General features: G+C 44.8%; 2 pseudogenes; both read left to right on the top strand.

Moving 5' to 3' along the window:
* The first annotated feature begins 6,056 nt into the window (after positions 1-6,056).
* Positions 6,057-15,216, top strand: LOC129512382 (40S ribosomal protein SA-like; annotated as a pseudogene).
* A 1,662-nt stretch (positions 15,217-16,878) lies between these two features.
* LOC129513224 (U4 spliceosomal RNA) lies at positions 16,879-17,004 on the top strand (annotated as a pseudogene).
* The last annotated feature ends 1,659 nt before the right edge of the window (positions 17,005-18,663 follow it).

Here is an 18,663-nt window from a genome sequence, read left to right as displayed (position 1 = left end):
GAAATAGGATTACAGTGCTATTACAGCAGTCAGGAACTAGATTTTCAATCCAATCTAGGCTAGACTAGTCTAATCTAATGCTAATATTCTGTTTGAGGATTTTTTTCTCATGAGAAAGAGATCTAGTTTTCTTGCAATGTCTTTGGTTTTGGTATTGGGTTAATGAGGAAATTTTGTTTATCTTCTGTTTTCTGGAAAAGATTGTAGAAAATTGGTATGATTTCTTCTTAAAATGTTTTGTGCAAATCACTAGTGAATAAATCTGGGCCTGGTCCTTTCTGTTTTGTAAAATTAAGTGATTTAATTTCTTAATTTTTTTTCCTATTCAGTTTATTTCTACTTGTGAGTTTTGGCAGATTGTGTCTTTCAAGGAATTGATTCATTTCATCTATCAAATTTATGGACATAGAGTTGTTCATAGTATGCTTTCATTATCTCTTTAAAGTCCATGGGATACGTAGTGATGTCCCCTTTTTCATTTTTGATATTAGTAATTAGTGTCTTGTTTCTTTTTTTCTATGTTGGCCTGGCTAGAAGTTTCTGATTTGATTGCTCTTTTCAAAGAACCAGCTTTTAGGTTGATCCATTTTCTCTATTGATTTTCTGCTTTCATTTTCATTGATATTTACTCTAATTTTTATTATTTCTTTTCTTCTGCTTACTTTGTAATTTGCTCTTCTTTTTTTAGTTTCCTAAGATGTAAACTTAGATGTTTGATTTTAGATTTTTCTTCTTTTCTAATATATGCATTCAAGACTATAAATTTCCCTCTAAGCTCTCTGAACCTGTGGCTTGTCTTTTCATTCTCATAACAGTGTCTTTCATAGAGCATTTAAAATTTTAACTATAGTTCTATTTTCTTTGTTTGTTGGGGGGTTTTTTGTTTTAAATTTTTTTGTTTTGTTTTTTATTTTTGAGTAATTTCTACATGCGTTGTAGGACTTGAACTCATAACCCTCAGATCAAGAGTTGCAAGCTCTATGGAGAGCCAGCCAGGTGTCCCCAGTATTGTTCTACTTTCTGAATACTTCACTTCATTCTGCCACATAAAGAATTCTACCAAATATAAGGAAGAAATTATACCAATTCTCTACAATCTCTTCCAGAAGATAGAAGCAGAGGAAATACCTCCTAACTCATTGTAGAAGCCAAATGAACCCTAAGGTAAACTATGGACTTTGAGTGATAGTTATGTGTCTATGTGGGTTCATTATAGTAACAAATGTACCAGTATGGTGATGGATGTTGATAGTGAGAAAGGCTGTGTAATAGGGGTTGGGAGAGAGGAGGTAGTTGGAAGTTTATAGAAAATCTGTGGACTCACAGATCAACTGTGCTATGGACCTAAAACTGCTTTTTGGAAATAACGTCTATTTTTGAAAAGAGGAATTTTGTGTCAACTTTTCATTTTAGTTTTGGTTTTAATTTGATCAGCTAATTTTTGCCCCTTGCGCAGTTGACCAGCAAATAATTTAACATTCTTGGTGAGAGGTGCTGAGGACAAGCATATCTAAAATGGTATTTACAGGTACTTTTCTGTATTTTAAATTACTCATAAGATAGAGCAAAATACATCTCGAAGATCTGTGACATTAAGACTTTTGCAATTAAAAAAAAAAAAAGTGATACCTTTTACTCTAGACCCCAACTAGAACTTAGAATTTTCTCTAAAAAAGTAGAGAATCAGTATGATTGCAGGACTTTCGGTCTTGTCTACCATCTACTTTTCCCCTCCAGGCACGGATAAAGATAAAAAGGCGGAATTCCAGTGCGATTTTGACCGGAGGGCCCCTCGACCTTGCCCGCCCCTTCTGAAAGGTTTCCCCTCGCTCACACCTTCAGCTCCAGGAGAGGTCTGACCAGGGCTGCGGAGGAGAGGGCGCCTGCTCCCGCCCTGCAGGCAGAAACGGAACGGGCCCCAGGCCGCTGCTCTATTTCCTCTCGCTCCCTTAACCTCGGAGAGCGCGCGCGGGCCTTTCTCCGGGGCCAGCGGTTGCGGAGGGTCCTCGAAGCTCCCGGGCCTGAAGCCGGGAAGACGCTCCGTGTGGCCGCCCCAGTCCCGCGGCGCCCCTGCCCGGACGGGGCGAGGCTGTGGAGGCTGCCGGCCAGGTCCTCACTCGGGGAGATTAGGGGTCCCCTCAGCCCTCTGAGGAACGAATCCTGGTCCCCCCACCCCAGCAAGTCACCACCATCCCTTGAGGGAACCACTGTTTCCCCATCAATGAGGCTAGTTAACTTCAGCTTCAAGATGATTATACAACTAATATGTGTTCACACTATTTAAAAAAATGAAAATACAACCTAGATATAAATTTGTTCCAATTTTTTTTCCAGGCAAAATTCTGAGATCTGCCATGTATTGTTTTGTGATCTGAGGTCTACCCTTAAACTTTATGAAATAGGCATTTCTCCATGTCGTTAGACATGTATTTATTAGATACTGTATGTTCTTCTCTTTATAATTTGTCTTTTTACTTCATATTGGGGAGGAATTTTTTTCCATCAAAAGCCGCTTTAATGCTAATTCAGCAAAAAGCTATCATTGGGGACGCCTGGGTGGCTCAGTGATTGAGCATCTATCTGCCTTCGCCTCAGATCATGATCCCTGGGTCCTGGGATCGAGTCCTGCATCAGGCTCCCCGCAGGGAGCCTGCTTTTCCGTTTGCTTCTGTCTGTGCTTCTCTCTGTGTGTGTCTCTCATGAATAAATACATAAAATCTTAAAAAAAAAAACTATTCATTGTTCTTTTAGGTGATAGCATTTGGTCCCTTGATCTGGTTCTCTTTATCCTCAAATTATATAAACATCAATCTATATATTCTAACAGCACTGCCTTTTGTTTATTTTTTAGGAAGATTTTATTTACTTATTTGATACAGAGTAAGCACAAGCAGGGGGAGCCGCAGAGGGTGAAGGAGAAGCAGGCTCCCCATCAAGCAGGGAGTCTGAGGTTGGACTCTGTCCCAAGACCCTGGGATCCTGACACCAGCGGAAGGCAGATGCTTAACTGACTGAGCCACCCAGCTGCCTCCAGCACTGCCTTTTAAAAGATGCAAAATTTGGGGGGCACCTGGGTGGCTCAGTTGGTTAGGCATCTGACTCTTGGTTTCTGCTCATGTCATGATCTCATGGCTATGAGGTGGGCTCAGTGCTCGGAAGGGAGTCTGCTTGAAGATTCTCTCCCTCTGCCCCTTCCTACACTTGCACCCTCATATGCATACCCTCTCTCTCAAATAAGTAAATCTTTTTTAAAAAAGCAAAATTTTTATTCTTTCTGGAAAAATTTTATGTGCATGTCAGTTAGCCATCCAAATTTATTTTCAAAATACCCAGTGCCCCATCACTTTTGAAATAATTTTATTATATACCACCCTATTTTGTACATATATATATATATATATATTGTTTGTTTATTCCTGGACTTCCTTTTCTGTTCCACGGACAAGGAGACTGACATGAACTCAAATTTTCAAAAGGTCACTCCAGCCACTAAATAGATATTAAGGGGGAAATATTTTGATTTCATGGAAAAGTTGTGACTTAAGCACCTATAAGACCATGTAGAAGATATTACAGAGGCAAGGGATGGTGATGGCTTAGATTGGACTAGTTTCGGGTAGGCGGGGTGGCTCAGCAGTTTAGTGCTGCCTTCAGCCCAGGGCGTGATCCTGGAGACCTAGGATTGAGTCCCATGTCAAGCTCCCTGCATGGATCCTGCTTCTCCTTCTGCCTCTCCACCCCCACCCCCACCCCCTGTGTATCTCTCATGAATAAATAAATAAAATCTAAAAAAAAAAAAAGATTGGACTAGTTTCTCAGCAGTGGAAGCCATAAGTAGTCTTATTTCAGATACATTTTGAAAGTAGAGCTCACAGGATTTGTTTACAGGTATCAAATGTGACACAAAGAGAGGAGTCAAGCAGGTGAATGGTGGTGGCCTTTACTGAAAGGAAGAATACTAAGGAAAGGGGAGATGTGGGGAGCAGGTTAAATGAGAGATACCTATTATAGTGCAGGTGTCAGGTAGGGAGTTGGATATATTAAATATCTTTTTTTGCTATGATTCGTTGTAGTTTGATACAAATAGGGCTGCAAGAGAAAAAAACAATCTCTAAGGAAAATAAAAAGTTTGTGATCTTTGAAATAGTAATTCTACATCTGAGGTTCTTTTTTAATGGAAATATTTATAGCATGAAAAAATTATGCATGCAGATAGTAACAGCTGATACTATTTTCCACTTGCTTGGCACAACCTAAGGACTTTATTAATTCATCTAAACGGGGCAGCCCCAGTGGCGCAGCGGTTTAGCGCCGCCTACAGCCCAGGGCATGATCCTGGAGACCCTGGATCGATTCCCACGTCAGGCTCTCTGCATGGAGCCTGCTTCTCCCTCTGCCTGTGTCTCTGCCTCCATGAATAAATAAATAAAATCTGTAAAAAATTAATAATTCATTTAAACGTCCCAGTTCTATTATTATCATATGTTATACAGATGAAAAGTGAGGGACTGAGAGGTTAGACCTCTTGCTCAAGGTCACATTCCCCTACTTAGTACTGGTGAGGAGGAAATGTAGAAAGAGAAAAAAGGAGAGTGAGGCAGGATCCCGAATTCAGAGCAACTAGTTATTGTTGGCGGCAGAATGCCGCAGTCTAAACGTGCCAGTTGCAGCGTGGTGTATAATGCTAATTATACTTATTGAATTAGGAAAATCCTACAAGCCAGAAATTGTCTTGAGTTCCTTGCATGCCTTCAATGTATTTTTTTTAAAGATTTTATTTATTTATTCACGAGAGACACACACACACACAGAGGCAGAGACATAGGCAAAGGGAGAAGCAGGTTCCCTGCAGGGAGCCCGAATGCGGGACTCGATCCCGGGACTGCGGGATCACGTCCTGGGCCGAAGGCAGGAGCTCAACCGCTGAGCCACCCAGGGGTCCCGCGTGCATTCAATTTAATCTCTTGAGCGATCCTAGGAGTACTACTATTTTTATTGGTTCACATTTTACGGATGAGGAAATCGGGGAACAAAGAAGTTCGATAAACTGCTCCGAATCACAAAGCCAGGAGGTGGCAAAGCAGGAGCCGAAATCCGGGGTTCTGTGCTCCTTCCATAAACATTTTGTGCCAGGCGCAGGCCCGCGTGCTCGGAACGGCGAGAGAAAGCCTTGGTTCGCGCCTCCATGGATTCCAGCCCATCCGAGCAAGCAGAGGCAGGCGGGACCGTTCTCGCCCGCTTCGCCCTCGTAGGTCTCAAACGCCGGCCTGTGCGCCTTGCCTGGGCCGCGCTGCCTGCGGTTGACCCGGCGGCGCTGCTCCGGCGCGCGGGGGCGGGCGGAGGGGAACTGCCCGCGGGAAGCAGCCCGCCCCGCCCCCCCGGAGCCCCGACCCCCGGCCGCTCGGGCGGGTCCTCGCCGCCGCCCCCGGCGCGCCCGTGCGCTGAGCTGCCCTCCGGGGGGCCTCCCGGCACCGCGCGACCCAAGGTCGCGCGCCCGGGGCAGCCCCGGGCCGCGGGGGTGGGCGGCTCCCGAGCCCCGCCCCGGCCTGCCGCGCCCAAACGCCCGGGGCCGCTCGCTGGGCTCCCCGGCGTCCCGCGGAAGGTGGCTTACCGCTTCCACCGAGACCGGGCGGCGGCTGCGCCCGGGAGGAGAGGATTGACCTGGAAGGCCCTGGACGCCTCGATCTGCGCCGCTTTCCCCGACCCGCTTCTAGAGGAGCACGCCCGCCGCGGGCGGTGTTTGACCTCACCCCAGAGCAGGCGGCAGAGGTCTTTGAGGAGTGCTTGGATGGGGTCGCCCCACCAGGCCTCCGCAGGCGCGTTCCCTCTCCTGCCACCCCCCGCACAGTGGCTGGGCCAGCTCGGGCCTGTCCCCTGGTGCCCCCGCCTCGCGCGCACAGCCCACGCACCGAGTTCTACACTTGTAGCGGTGGACCGAGCTGCTGCAAGCGCCAATTCTGGACCCCAAGGACACGTCTAGGATCTCCCATCTTCCCACCGATCGCTAGAAGGAAAACGTTTACTCTGTTTTCCTCTGCAAAAGAAGGCAACTCCCCATGCGTGAGTCACTTGAGGATAGGAAGGACGGCGTGGGCCCTAGGTGGCTGTGTGAGGGTGGAGGGTGGGGATAAACCCAGGCCCCCGCCTGGGTGAGGAGTGCGGTTAACCTTTCCGCAAGGCCTGGGGAGCTTCCTAGAGCCCACGCTGGAGAAAGCGCAATCCTCTGGGTCCTGAAGAATTAGCGAGATTAGACGGAAGGGGGAAATCGGTGTCACCCTCTGTACCCCCTCTACCTGCCTAACCTCAAAGGGTTTCCGTCACATGCCCAACTTAGCACCCCCCCCCCAAAAAAAAGCAGGGCAGGCTCCCTCTGGTTCCATTTATAATGGATGAGGGTTTTGCGACAAGCCAGCATTGTGGGTGGCCCTGTCAAGTGTGTGTTTTGTTTTGTTTTGTTTTGTTTTTTCCTTTCAGAGGCAGAGAAGGAGGAGAAGCTGGTGGAAACCATGAGGATTGTCTATATTAGCAGCTGGTGAGAAAACTCTAAGATGCCAGGGCTTTTCCTTAATCCCTTAATTTGAATGCTCACCTCAACACAAAGCAAACGTGGAACATGGGTGGGCTGTGTGGATGCGCAGGTGTAGGCACCCAGAAGCCTAGACTATATTTGGAGTTTTGTCATAGAATGTGTTTGTCCTGCTTTGGGGAGAGGGGGTAATTTGCCCTATACTCTTCTGAGTTTTTGAGAAACAGGAGGAATATAAGCCTCTTAAGGGAGAGTAAGTTATTTTTAGGAAAGATGAATGGGCACTTCAAAGAATAGATGGGAGGTATGGTAGTTTGTGACAGTTTATCTATGCGCGTCATGTCCATTTTTCTCAGTATTACCTGATTGAGGAACCGAGCAAGGAGGGGATTTATGCTAATTGAATTCCTTTCAGAGCATCTACCTTTAGGCAGGAAAGGTGAATTCCCTGCATTAGCTGTTTTTCAAGCACCTACAGCTCAAAAGGGTGTATCAAAGCAGCTTATTTGGGGATGGCATATCCTGAGCTTCTACAGCCATTTTGGGGTGTCATTCTGTTACCTTTCATTTGTTATTAATAGAAACTTATTTTAAAGATCACAGATGGCTCTGTTAAGAAAAATAAAATTTCACTTAATAATGAGTGAGAAGATGACTCTTACTTTGCCAACATACTTAGCACAGACATTTTGGACTGCAGTTCTGATGAAAGATATATAATGTAGTGACTTTAGAAATCACCACTGAGGGCAGCCCTGGTGGTGCAGCGGTTTAGCGCCGCCTGCGGCCGGGGGTGTGATCCTGGAGACTGGTGAGAGAGTCCCTAATCGGGTTCCCTGCATGGGGTCTGCTTCTCCCTCTGCCTGTGTCTCTGCCTCTCTCTCTCTCTCTCTCTCTCTCTCTCTCTCTCTCTGTCTCTATGAATAAATAAGTAAAATTTAAAAAAAAAAAAAAGAAATCACCACTGCAGTATAATTTGAGAACATTTCCATTTCCCCCCCAAAGAAACTTTGTGCCCATTTACAGTCACCGGGCTCTATCCACAAGCAATCTTCTTTCAATCTCTATAAAGATTTTATATAAACAGAATCATAAAATATTTATCTTTTTGTATCTGGCTTCTTTCGTTTAGTATCATGTTTTCAGGGTTCATCCTGCTATGGCACGCAACAGTATTTCCTTCCTGTTAATTGCCAACTAGTGCTTCATTGTATGGATGTAGTACATTTTAAGTTTTTTTTTTTAATTTTTATTTATTTATGATAGTCACACACACACACACACACACACACAGAGGCAGAGACATAGGCAGAGGGAGAAGCAGGCTCCATGCACCGGGAGCCCGGCGTGGGATTCGATCCCATGTCTCCAGGATCGCGCCCTGGGCCAAAGGCAGGCGCTAAACCGCTGAGCCACCCAGGGATCCCGTACATTTTGTTTATATATTGACCAGTTATTGGTCATTTGGATTGTTATCCTTTAGGAGTCATGAAAAAATGCTACAAACGTTTGCTTATAAGATTTTATTTCATTTCTCTTGAGTAGATATCCAGGAATGATCATGAAGAAACAGGCAACCTTTCCCAAAGTGGCTTTTGACATTTCTACCAGAAGTGTATGAGGGTTCTAGTTTCTCCACATCCTCAATCCTTGTAATTGTCTTTGATTTGGTGCTGTAGTGCAATTTTGTGCTTTTACTTTCCTTTTCTTAATAACCAATGATTTAGAGGATCCTTTTATGTGCTTATTGATCATTAATAAGATGAACTATTAATATATTTTATCCATTTTTAATTGGTTGTCTTAATGTTATAAGATAGATCGTTTGTAGACTACATGATTTGCAAGTGATTTCTTCCAGTGTGTGGCCTGTCTCTTCACTTTGTTGATGGTGTCTTTTAAGGCACAAGGTTTTATGTTGATGAACTCCGACTTACCAACTTTATCACTTTTGCTTTTGGTAGTAAATCTAAAAAAATCTTTGCTTAGGAGTGCCTGGCTGGCTCAGTGGAGCATGCGGCTCTTGATCTCAGAGTTGTGAGTTCAAGCCCCATGTTGGGCATAGAGCTTACTTAAAAAACAACAAAAAAAGCCTTTGCCTAAACCAGTGTCATGAAAGTTTACTTTTATGTTCTTTAAGAGTTTTTGTAGTTTTAGCTGTTGCATTCAAATCTGCAGTCTTTCTCCAAATTAATTTTGAGTATTAAGATAAGGGTCTAAGTTCATATTTTGAGTTTTTTAAACCATGCACAAAATACTTTCATTTATTTAGATATTTAATTTCTTTAAGCAATGTTTTTTAACTTTCAGTATACAAGTCTTGCACTTGCTAAATTTATTCCTAAGTATTTTTTAAAGATCTTACGACTAGAATTCTCTTAATTTCATTTTTAGGTTGTTTGTTGCTGGTATATAGAAACACAGTGGATTTTTGTGTATATTGATCTATCATCTCATCCTGTAACCTTACTGAACTCATTTTTTATGGTAGTGTGTGTATTTCTTAGGATTGATTGCCTACTTACAAAATCTTTTTTTTTTTTTAATTTTTTTTTTTTTTTATTTACAATAGTCATACAGAGAGAGAGAGAGAGGCAGAGACACAGGCAGAGGGAGAAGCAGGCTCCATGCACCAGGAGCCTGACGTGGGATTCGATCCCGGGTCTCCAGGATCGCGCCCTGGGCCAAAGGCAGGCGCCAAACCGCTGCGCCACCCAGGGATCCCACAAAATCTTTTTATTGGTGTGTAAAGACAGTCTTACTATCTTTTCCAGTATGCATGCCTTTTATTTTGTTGTTTTTGTTGCCTGATTGCACTGGCTAGAACCTCCAGTACAATGTTAAGTAAAAGAGCAGCCATCGTTACCTTGTTCCTGATCTCTGGGGGCCTGGAGAAGTGGTGGAATTCAAGTCTTTCACCATTCCATACAATGTATGGTGCTAGCTGTGGGCTTTGTGATAATGGTTTTTATTAGGTTGAGGAAGTTCCTTTCCATACCTAGTGAGTAGTGTTCTTAACATGAATGAATGTTGGATTTTGTCAAATACATTTCTGCATCTGTTGAGATGATCATGCGTTCTTTGTTCTATTAACATTGTATATCACATTAATTGACTTTTGAAGAAAAGTTTTTATTTAAGTAATATACTTCCAATATGGGGCTTGGACTCAAGATCCTGAGATCAGGAGCTTCACACTCCTCTGAGTCAGTCAGCCAATTGCCCCTACATTAATTGACTACCCTTGCATTTGTGGGATAAATTTCACTTGCTCATGGTATATACTTTCTTAGTGTTGCTGGATTTATTTGATTTGCTAGTTGAAGATGTTTGCGTCTATATTCATAAAGTATTTTGGTCTGTAATTTTCTTGTGAGGTCTTTGATTATGGTATCAGGGTAACGCTGGCCTCATGGAGTGAGTTGGGAAGTACTCCATCTTTTTTTTTTTTAAGTTAAATATTGGGTGGATTCTCTTTTAAACATTTGGTGGAATTCACTAGTAAAATCATCTGAATTTGGTCTTTTCTTCAACTTAATTTGTTTTGTTGTTGTTGTTTAATATTTATTTATTCATGAGAGAGAGAGTTGTTCAATATTTATTTATTCATGAGAGATACAGAGAGAGAGGCAGAGACATCGGCAGAGGGAGAAGCAAGCTCCCCGCTTTGATCCCGACACAGGACTCAGTCCTGGATCCAGGGATCACACTCTGAGCCAAAGGCAGACACTCAACTGCTGAGCCACCCAGGCATCCCTCTTCAACTTAATTTGTTGGTATATACTTGTTGATGTTTTTTCTTTTCAAAATATTATTTAATTTCTAGTTAATATACAGTGTAATATTGGTTTCAGGGGAAGAATTCAGTGATTCATCCAGTGCTCATCAAAACAAGTACCCTCCTTAGTACCCATCATTGATCTTATCCCATCCCCCACCTGATTTTAGTAATTTAAATTTTATTCCTTGTCAGTCTAGCAAAAGGTTTTGTCTTGTTTGTCTTTTCGAAGGACCCACTTTTTATTTTATTGACTTTTTCTGTTATCTGTTTCAAATATTTTTCACTCTAATCTTAAGTACTCCTGCTTGTGTTGCATTTATTCATTTTCTCTATTGTCAGTCCTTCCACTCCTCACTGATAAGATCATGTCCTCCCTGGCTCTAGGTGATTTTACAAAGTACTTGATCTGGAAAAGAGGCAGTTGATGCAATTCCCTTAACATTCCCACCCTTAAGAAATCTATTGGCATATCGTTTTGTATAGATGGGTTTATTTACTTCACAATTGCAAGTGTCCTTCCAGGTTTTCTTTAGCACTAATTGAGCCACCTATTTCTGATCAACTTAACCAAAGTCCTTCTGTTACCTCTTGAGTGGTAAGCCAAAGAAAATCTTTTCCCTAAAAATGTAAAAACCTTCCCTGGTCTTAGGTGCTATTTGGCCTCTTTTTTTTTTTTTTTTTTAAGATTTTATTTATTCACTCATGAGAGAAATAGAGAGGCAGAGGCACAGGCAGAGGGAGGAGAAGCAGGCGCAAGGTAGGGAGCCCAATGCGAGAATCGATCCCAGGACTCCAGGATCACGCCCTGGGCCAAAGGCAGGCACCAAACCACTGAGCCACCCAGGGATCCCTGGCCTATCTTTCCTTGAACATTCAGGCTGCCAAGAAGTCTGCAGTGGTAACCTCAAATTCCGCAGCCCATGCTCACCCTTAGCCATCTCCAAAGTAAATTTTGCTCCTGTTTTATTAGACCACTTTAGCCTTTGACAAAATAAGTATACTTTCTCAACCTTGCCTTCCTCCCCTAAGGCCCATTTTCTTCAATGATTTTCAGTGGTCAACATGTGGTTTTGACCTTCTGCTCTTCCCACAGGCTATCTTTTATTTATTTATTTGTCTGTTTGTTTATGATAGTCACACGGGGGGGGGGGGGGGAGGCAGAGACATAGGCAGAGGGAGAAGCAGGCTGCATGCACCAGGAGCCGGACGTGGGATTCGATCCTGAGTCTCCAGGATGGCGCCCTGGGCCAAAGGCAGGCGCTAAACTGCTGCGCCACCCAGGGATCCCCCCACCTTTTTTTTTTTTTTTTCAAGATTTTAGTTTTTTATTCATCTGAGACACAGGCAGAATAGGCTCCATGAGGAGAGCCCAATGTGGGACTCAATCCCAGGACTCCAGGATCATGACCCAAGCCTAAGGTAGACACTTAACTCCTGAACCACCCAGGCATCCTAGATCTCTAAACTTTTTAGAAATTAAGTTTAATTTACCTACTTATACGTATAAATCATGAGGCTGAAGCTCAGTGAATTTTCAAAGTAGCCCTGCTGAAAACACTATCAAGATCAAATTAAAGACTATTACCAGAGTCCTTTGGACCTTTCCTTCTTACATGTTTCTGAACCTTATATAAATGGAATCATGCAATATTCTTTAACTTACTAATGTTGTTCTTAATTAATAATTAATAAAATGAGCAGGCACGTGGGTTGCATGAAGAAACTGCTTAGTGAGTCGAACTGCAATCAGTCTCACTGCATCTAGCCTTTTTTTTTTAATTTTTAAAAATATTATATTTATTCATGAGAGACACACACAGGCAGAGATATAGGCAGAGGGAGAAACAGGCTCCATCCAGGGTCATGCCCTGGGCCAAAGGCAGATGCTTAACTGCTGAGACACTCAGGCATCCCACCCACATCTAGCCTTTTTAGATGAAAGGGGTCTCTTACATGCCATCATCTGCTTTTGAAAGATTGCTAAGGGGCAGCCCCAGTGGCCCAGTGGTTTAGCGCCACCTTCAGCCCAGGGCGTGATCCTGGAGACCCGGGATTGAGTCCCACATCGGGCTCCCTGCATGGAGCCTGCTTCTCCCTCTGCCTGTGTCTCTGCCTCTCTCTCTCTCTCTCTGTCTCTCTCTCTCTCTCTCATGAATAAATAAATAAAATCTTAAAAAAAAGGGATCCCTGGGTGGGGCAGTGGTTTAGCGCCTGCCTTTGGCCCAGGGCGCGATCCTGGAGATCCGGGATCGAATCCCACGTCGGGCTTCCGGTGCATGGAGCCTGCTTCTCCCTCTGCCTGTGTCTCTGCCTCTCTCTCTCTCTCTGTGTGTGTGACTATCATAAATAAATAAAAATTAAAAAAAAAATCTTAAAAAGAAAAGATTGCTTAGAATTCCCAGTTTGAGGTCTCCAGCTGATCCAATCTTCCAGTGATTTGAGGGTTGTAAATATATTTAAATTGAGAGATGTACATTCAAGGATCAAGTCTGGAGTTTCACTGTTATGGTAGGTGTTAATGATATGTGGTAAGGTCTTTGGATCCCTGATGTCTCTTTTAGAAGAGGCTTTAAACTGTGAAGTGGCTGTTTTAGAGGATGCTGTAGAAATGCTTCTGGTACCTATTGAGTGTAACAATGTATACTTGTAATATTTAGCTGTTAGGCTATATGTGGTAGACACTGAAATTAAGGGCAGTCTTTCCAGACATATAGGAAGGCCTGATTATCAGTTCCTAGGGAGAAAATCATTGAGCTCTGTTGGGAGTTGTCCTTATCATTAATTTATACCAAAGAAATTTAGAATTTTCTGCAAGTTTGGCTACTTTAGGTTTGAAGGTTCTCTTTATCCTTTCTATCATACCTGAAGAATAAAGGTGGGATGGACAGGGAGATAATGAATAAGATGTATTAGCTTATAAAGCCCCTTCATAAAGGTTCTAGTATCTCTGTTACTGGAGATAGAACTCAGGATTTCTCAAGCAGGAAACAAAGTCCAGCATCTTCACACACATCCCTACTGTTTTTGGGAAAAGCTCTAGTATGTCCTAAAAATAGACATGTAATGACTAAACATTAAATCCTAGTGCTGGGGGGATGTCTGGATGGCTCAGCAGTAGAGTGTCTGCCTTCGGCCCAGGGTGTGATCCTGGAGTCCCAGGATCAAGTCCCACATTGGGCTCCCTGCATGGAGTCTGCTTCTCTCTCTCTGCCTGTCTCTGCCTCTCTTTCTCTGTGTCTCTCATGAATGAATAAATAAAATCTTAAAAAAATAAATCCTAGAGGCAGCCCGGGTGGCTCAGCAGTTTGGCACCTGCCTTCAGCCCAGGGCATGATCCTGGTGCCCCGGGATTGAGTCCTGCATCGGGCTCCCTGTGTGGAGCCTGCTTCTCCCTCTGCCTGTGTCTCTGCCTCTCTCTGTGTGTGTCTCTCATGAATAAATAAAAATATTTAAAAAAATAAATCCTAGTGCTGGGGGAAGCACAATAAAAACCATTTGGAGTTACTTAAAGGGGTCTTGAGATTTGGGCTCCAGGTTCTGTTTCATTTTTACAGTTTTTACTGGATTATATTGACAGCAAGGATGACATCACTAGAAACTTCTTTGGATGTGTCTTTAAAACTTCCCACTAAGGCTGGTTTAATACCATAGTTGATCCTTTCTGCCCTACCTAGGAGAGGGTCCATACAGTGTTGTTTTGTGTTCCTGTCATAACTTAAAGGGAAACTTTCACAGTGTCTGGAGCTCTTGAAGTCCTGCAAATGAAGGAGAATCTCCTCTAAGTTCCTCCTTGCAGCAGGAACTCACTTAGATGGCACTAACCTTGACTTCCAAGTGGAACAGTACATCTGCAAAAGTAAAGTTGATGGTATCTGCATCATACATCTGAAGAGAACCTGGGAAGCTTCTGCTGGCAGCTTGTGCCATTGTTGCTGTTGAAAACCTAACTGGTAGCAGTGTCATATCATCTAGGAATCCAGAAAGGTGTGCTGATATTTGTTGCTGCTACTAGAGCCACTCCTATTGCTGGTTGCTTCACTCCTGAAACCTTCAGTAACCAGAGCCAGGCAGCCTTCTTTTTTAAAATTTATTTTTAAAGATTTTATTTATTATGAGAGACAGAGAAAGAGAGAAAGGCAGAGACATGGGCAGAGGGAGAAGCAGGCTCCACGCAGGGAGTCCGATGTGGGACTTGATCCCAGGATTCCAGGATCACACCCTGGGCTGAAGGCAGGCGCTAAACAGCTAAGCCACCCAGGGATCCCCAGGCAGCCTTCTGAGAGTCGAGACTTTCAGCGATTACTAATCCCAGGGCTGCCTGCCAGCCTCTTCCAGAGCGTTTTATGTTAACCTGCCATCATTGTTCTGTGTTAACACAGACTATCCTCTGAGCTATGTGGACATTGCCATCCCTTGCAACAACAAGGGAGCTCACTCAATAGGTCTGATGGATACTGGCCCCAGATGTTCTGAGCACGCATGGCACCATTTCCCGTGAACAGGAAGGTTCCGGTGACTAAGGAGGTCATGCCTGATCTCTACTTCTACAGAGCTCCTGAAGAGATTGAAAAGGAAGAGCAGGCCGCTGCTGCAAAGGCTGTGACCAGACGAGATTGGGCACATTCAGGGTGGTATAGCTGTAGACAAGGCTGTGACCAAGGAGTTTCAAGGTGAATGGACAGCTCCAGCTCTGAGTTCATTTGCTACTCCACCTGAAGTCACAGACTGATCTGAAGGCATGCAGGCACCCCCTGTACCTACTCAGCAGTTCCCCACTGACGACCCAAGCACGTGGCTGGCTACTAAAGACTGGTCTGCAGCTCCCACTGCCCAGGCCTCTCAATGGGTAGGAACAACCACTGAGTGGTCTTACGCAGCTCTTCCACAAAGGCACACAAAATGGAAATAAGATTGATGGAAAATAAAGTTTATTTAAAAAAAAAAGCCTGTAGTCGATTTGGCTCTGCTATAAGAATAAGGCTAAAATACGCCTGGAAAATGCATTATGTTAATCAGCAATAGCAGAATGGAAGAAATGGAATTGTAATGGTAACAACACAATCATTTGAGATTTTAGTCAATACATTATGAACTGGGCAGCTGGGGTGGCTCAGCAGTTTAACGCTGCCTTTGGCCCAGGGTGTAATATGGAGTCCCACGTCGGGCTCCCTGCAAGGAGCCTGCTTCTCCCTCTGCCTGTGTATCTGCCTCTCTCTCTCTCTCTCTGTCTGTCTGTCTGTCTGACTCTCATGAATAAATAAATAATATCTTTAAAAAATAAAATAAAACTTGCTTTGGATTGTGGGTGTAAGATCAGCATCAGATCTTAACTGTGGAGTCCTTATTTATTTCCTTGGAAACTACAAAATTGAGATACACCTAGAACGTTGTATCCAGTAACTCCTTAATTGAAACTCTCCAACTAAGTTGTAAATCAAAGCCACTTCTCTGTCAAAGTGACTGTAGGTTCTCCAGGCAAGAGTGGGATATTTCATTATTATTGATGGAATTTAAAATGGCAAAGTTTCTCATTTAGTAAGACTCTAGTATTTCAAAGGAGAGAGGGGAGATCGTTATGACAATTTATGAATTTAAGTGTGTAGCATGCCTTTGGGGAGAAACCCTGTTTCTTATTAACTTGGCAGCTAGCTTTATCAGTGCCTGTCCTCTTGGCTCACTAATTGGCAGGGCAGACTTGACTTTTCTTCCTCACACTACAAAAATTTTTTCTTTTTTACTTTCCTCTTACCTCAAGAGGTTAATTCTGTCAGCAAAGAGATGGCTTGAAAGGGGACTTTAGAAATGCTGAGAGAGCTGAGCTTTAACATGCCAGAGCCACTGTCAGTATGCCAACAAGGAAAACCTATTTTAAAAAGAATGAAGCACAAGATAAGTTTTTCCTTCCCCATCAGTCAATCCAGAGTTTAAGAAATACATTTTTTGACGGTACCAATAAAAACTCCAGACTATAGTCACATAGGCAAATATAGGGGATAAAGTAAGATGGAAAAATGGGAGTGTGTTTGTCTACAATTTCAAGAACAGGACCAGGCCTGGAATTTGAGCTTCCTTTGACACCTCCACAACCATTAACTTTTGTATGTAGCTGGAAGGATTCTAGCTGGCTTTGGGTTTTGCTTCTGTAGATCTGACCATCTTTGTGCCGCGTGAAGTAGAGTTCTAGACACACACCTGAGTTGGGTTCCCAAAAGGGCCCTAGTCCCTGTCCTTTGGCTTCTGGCGTTCCACATCACCAGAGGAAGGCATTGTTTTCATGGGCTGGACCCTGGCTGGACACATGCCTTCTTGGGCCTTTACCCCATTAAAAAAAAAAAAAAACTAAGTAAATAAATATTGTACTTTATTCCATTAAAAAAAGTAAATAAATATTGTCCCATGATTAAAATGTTTTTTAATTAAAATATTTTCATGGGAGGCGCCTGGGTGGCTCAGTGGGTTAAGTGTTGCCATCGGATCAGGGCGTGATCCCAGGGTCCTGGGATGAAGCCCCCCTCATCAGGCTCTCTGCTCAGCCCAGAGCTTGCTTCTAACTAAAAAGATTTGTATGTACAGCTTTGCGCAGAGGTAGTATCGTAGCCAATGAGGCTTATCCGAGACGCGATTATTGCTGATTTAAAAGATGCGTATATTTATATACACATAAATATACATATATTTTTTCATGGGTCGCAGGCACTGTGCCTACTTGAGCCCTACTGGAAAAGTGGGCCCACGCCTAATCATTGCCCCCTCCCTGTCAGGCACCTTCAGCCTGACGTCTTTCCGAAGGAAACCGCTCCACCCCAGCGGGACCGCGTCACCAACCCAGCCCGTCCCTGCGCAGCGCACCTCGCACCGCAACCTCACCCAGGTCCTGGCGTTTAGAGCCTGAGCCGAATTGAATCCCGTCACCTTCCCGATTGTTAGAATTTGCTCAAGGTTGAAACCTGTGTGAGGGAAGAACACAGGTCCAAAGGGGAATTTCGGGCAACCTGCGGGGTAACGGGTAGATCCGGGGAGGGCCGCATCTCATCCTGCCGCCCCCCCCCCCCAGCTGCCTGGCCTGGGGAGGAGGGATAGGGCCTCCCGTGGGCATCACCTCTGTAATCAATGACCATAAACCGTTTTAGCCAGGCCTGCTTCCAGCGGGAAGGGAACGGCAGCGCGTTCCCCAAGGTTTCCTGGTCCAGTGCAGGCCTGGATTAAAGTCAGACACAATCAGGCCGCAAGGAAGAGCCAAAGCCCAGCTCCCCTAGGATGAGCACAGGCACCACCAGAAAATAGCCGGCGGCCCGACTTCCGAGGTCTCCACGAGCCGGGTCTTGGGTGGCTCCTCAGCCCGCAGGCGGGGCCGGGCCGCGGGCTGGACCCTGACGCCCGCCTTCTTGGGCGGGGCGGGGGCGGGGCGGGGGCAGCGGGAGGCCGCGCGGCGGGGGCGGGGCGGGGCGGGGGCGGGGGCAGCGGACCACGCCGCTCCCTGCGAGCTTTCTTCGCAGCCGGGGGTATCGGAGAGGCCGGCCGCGCAGCCCGGAGGGATTTTCTCTCCTTTCTGTTCTGGTTTTTGTCCTTTACTTCAGTCCTAAGTAGACCCGGGTGGGTGGGTCTCTGGAGGCGCACGAACCGCCGCGATTGAGACTCCGTCCCGGGCGCAGGTGCCACTGCCCGCGGGACCCGGGGCCGCGAGGCGCCGTGGCCTTGGGCTCCTCCACCCCCGCAGCGCCCGTCCTGCGGCTCGCGGAACCGTGTTTCTCGCTGGATCAGCTCCTCCGCCGCTCGCACCGTAGGCTTTGGCCTCATCGTCCCGCGGCCCTCGGGCGTCTCCAGTCTCCGCCGCTCTCGCTGTCCCGGGCCAGAGGCCGTGGTCACCGCTATTGAGCGCTTGATACAAAACTGAGGTCCCGCCTTTCGGATCTGTAACTTGCGCTTTTTACTGAACTGTACATCAAAGATATTCTGTTCTTTCGATCCATTACGTTATTCTTAACGTTTGCAATGCACTGTATTTTGTCTATGTGGTTTAAGATAATTGGTTCGCAGATTTTAATCATTTTCGTTTTGGACGTTTGTTTGAAACTTTGGCACTATAGCAAACAACGCTGAAATGACAAACTTTGTTCATGTTGCTTTATTTGTGAGTCTCTGTAGGAGGGAGTCCTAGACTTTGAACTACTAAATCATAAAGGCTACAAACTAAATTTTTGGTAGGTGATTGTCAAATTATCCTATAAAAAATTTTTAAAGAATATTTTATTTGAGAGAGGGAGCATGAGCTGGGAGAAGGGCAGAGGGAAAGGGAGGAGCAGGCTCCCTGCTCAGCAGGCTGATCCTAGGACCCCAGGATCACCACCGGAGCAGA

Source organism: Nyctereutes procyonoides, unplaced genomic scaffold (genome assembly GCF_905146905.1).
Source record: "Nyctereutes procyonoides isolate TBG_1078 unplaced genomic scaffold, NYPRO_anot_genome, whole genome shotgun sequence".
In the NCBI taxonomy this organism is placed as follows: Eukaryota; Metazoa; Chordata; class Mammalia; order Carnivora; family Canidae; genus Nyctereutes; species Nyctereutes procyonoides.
This window is presented reverse-complemented; position numbering and strand designations above follow the sequence as displayed.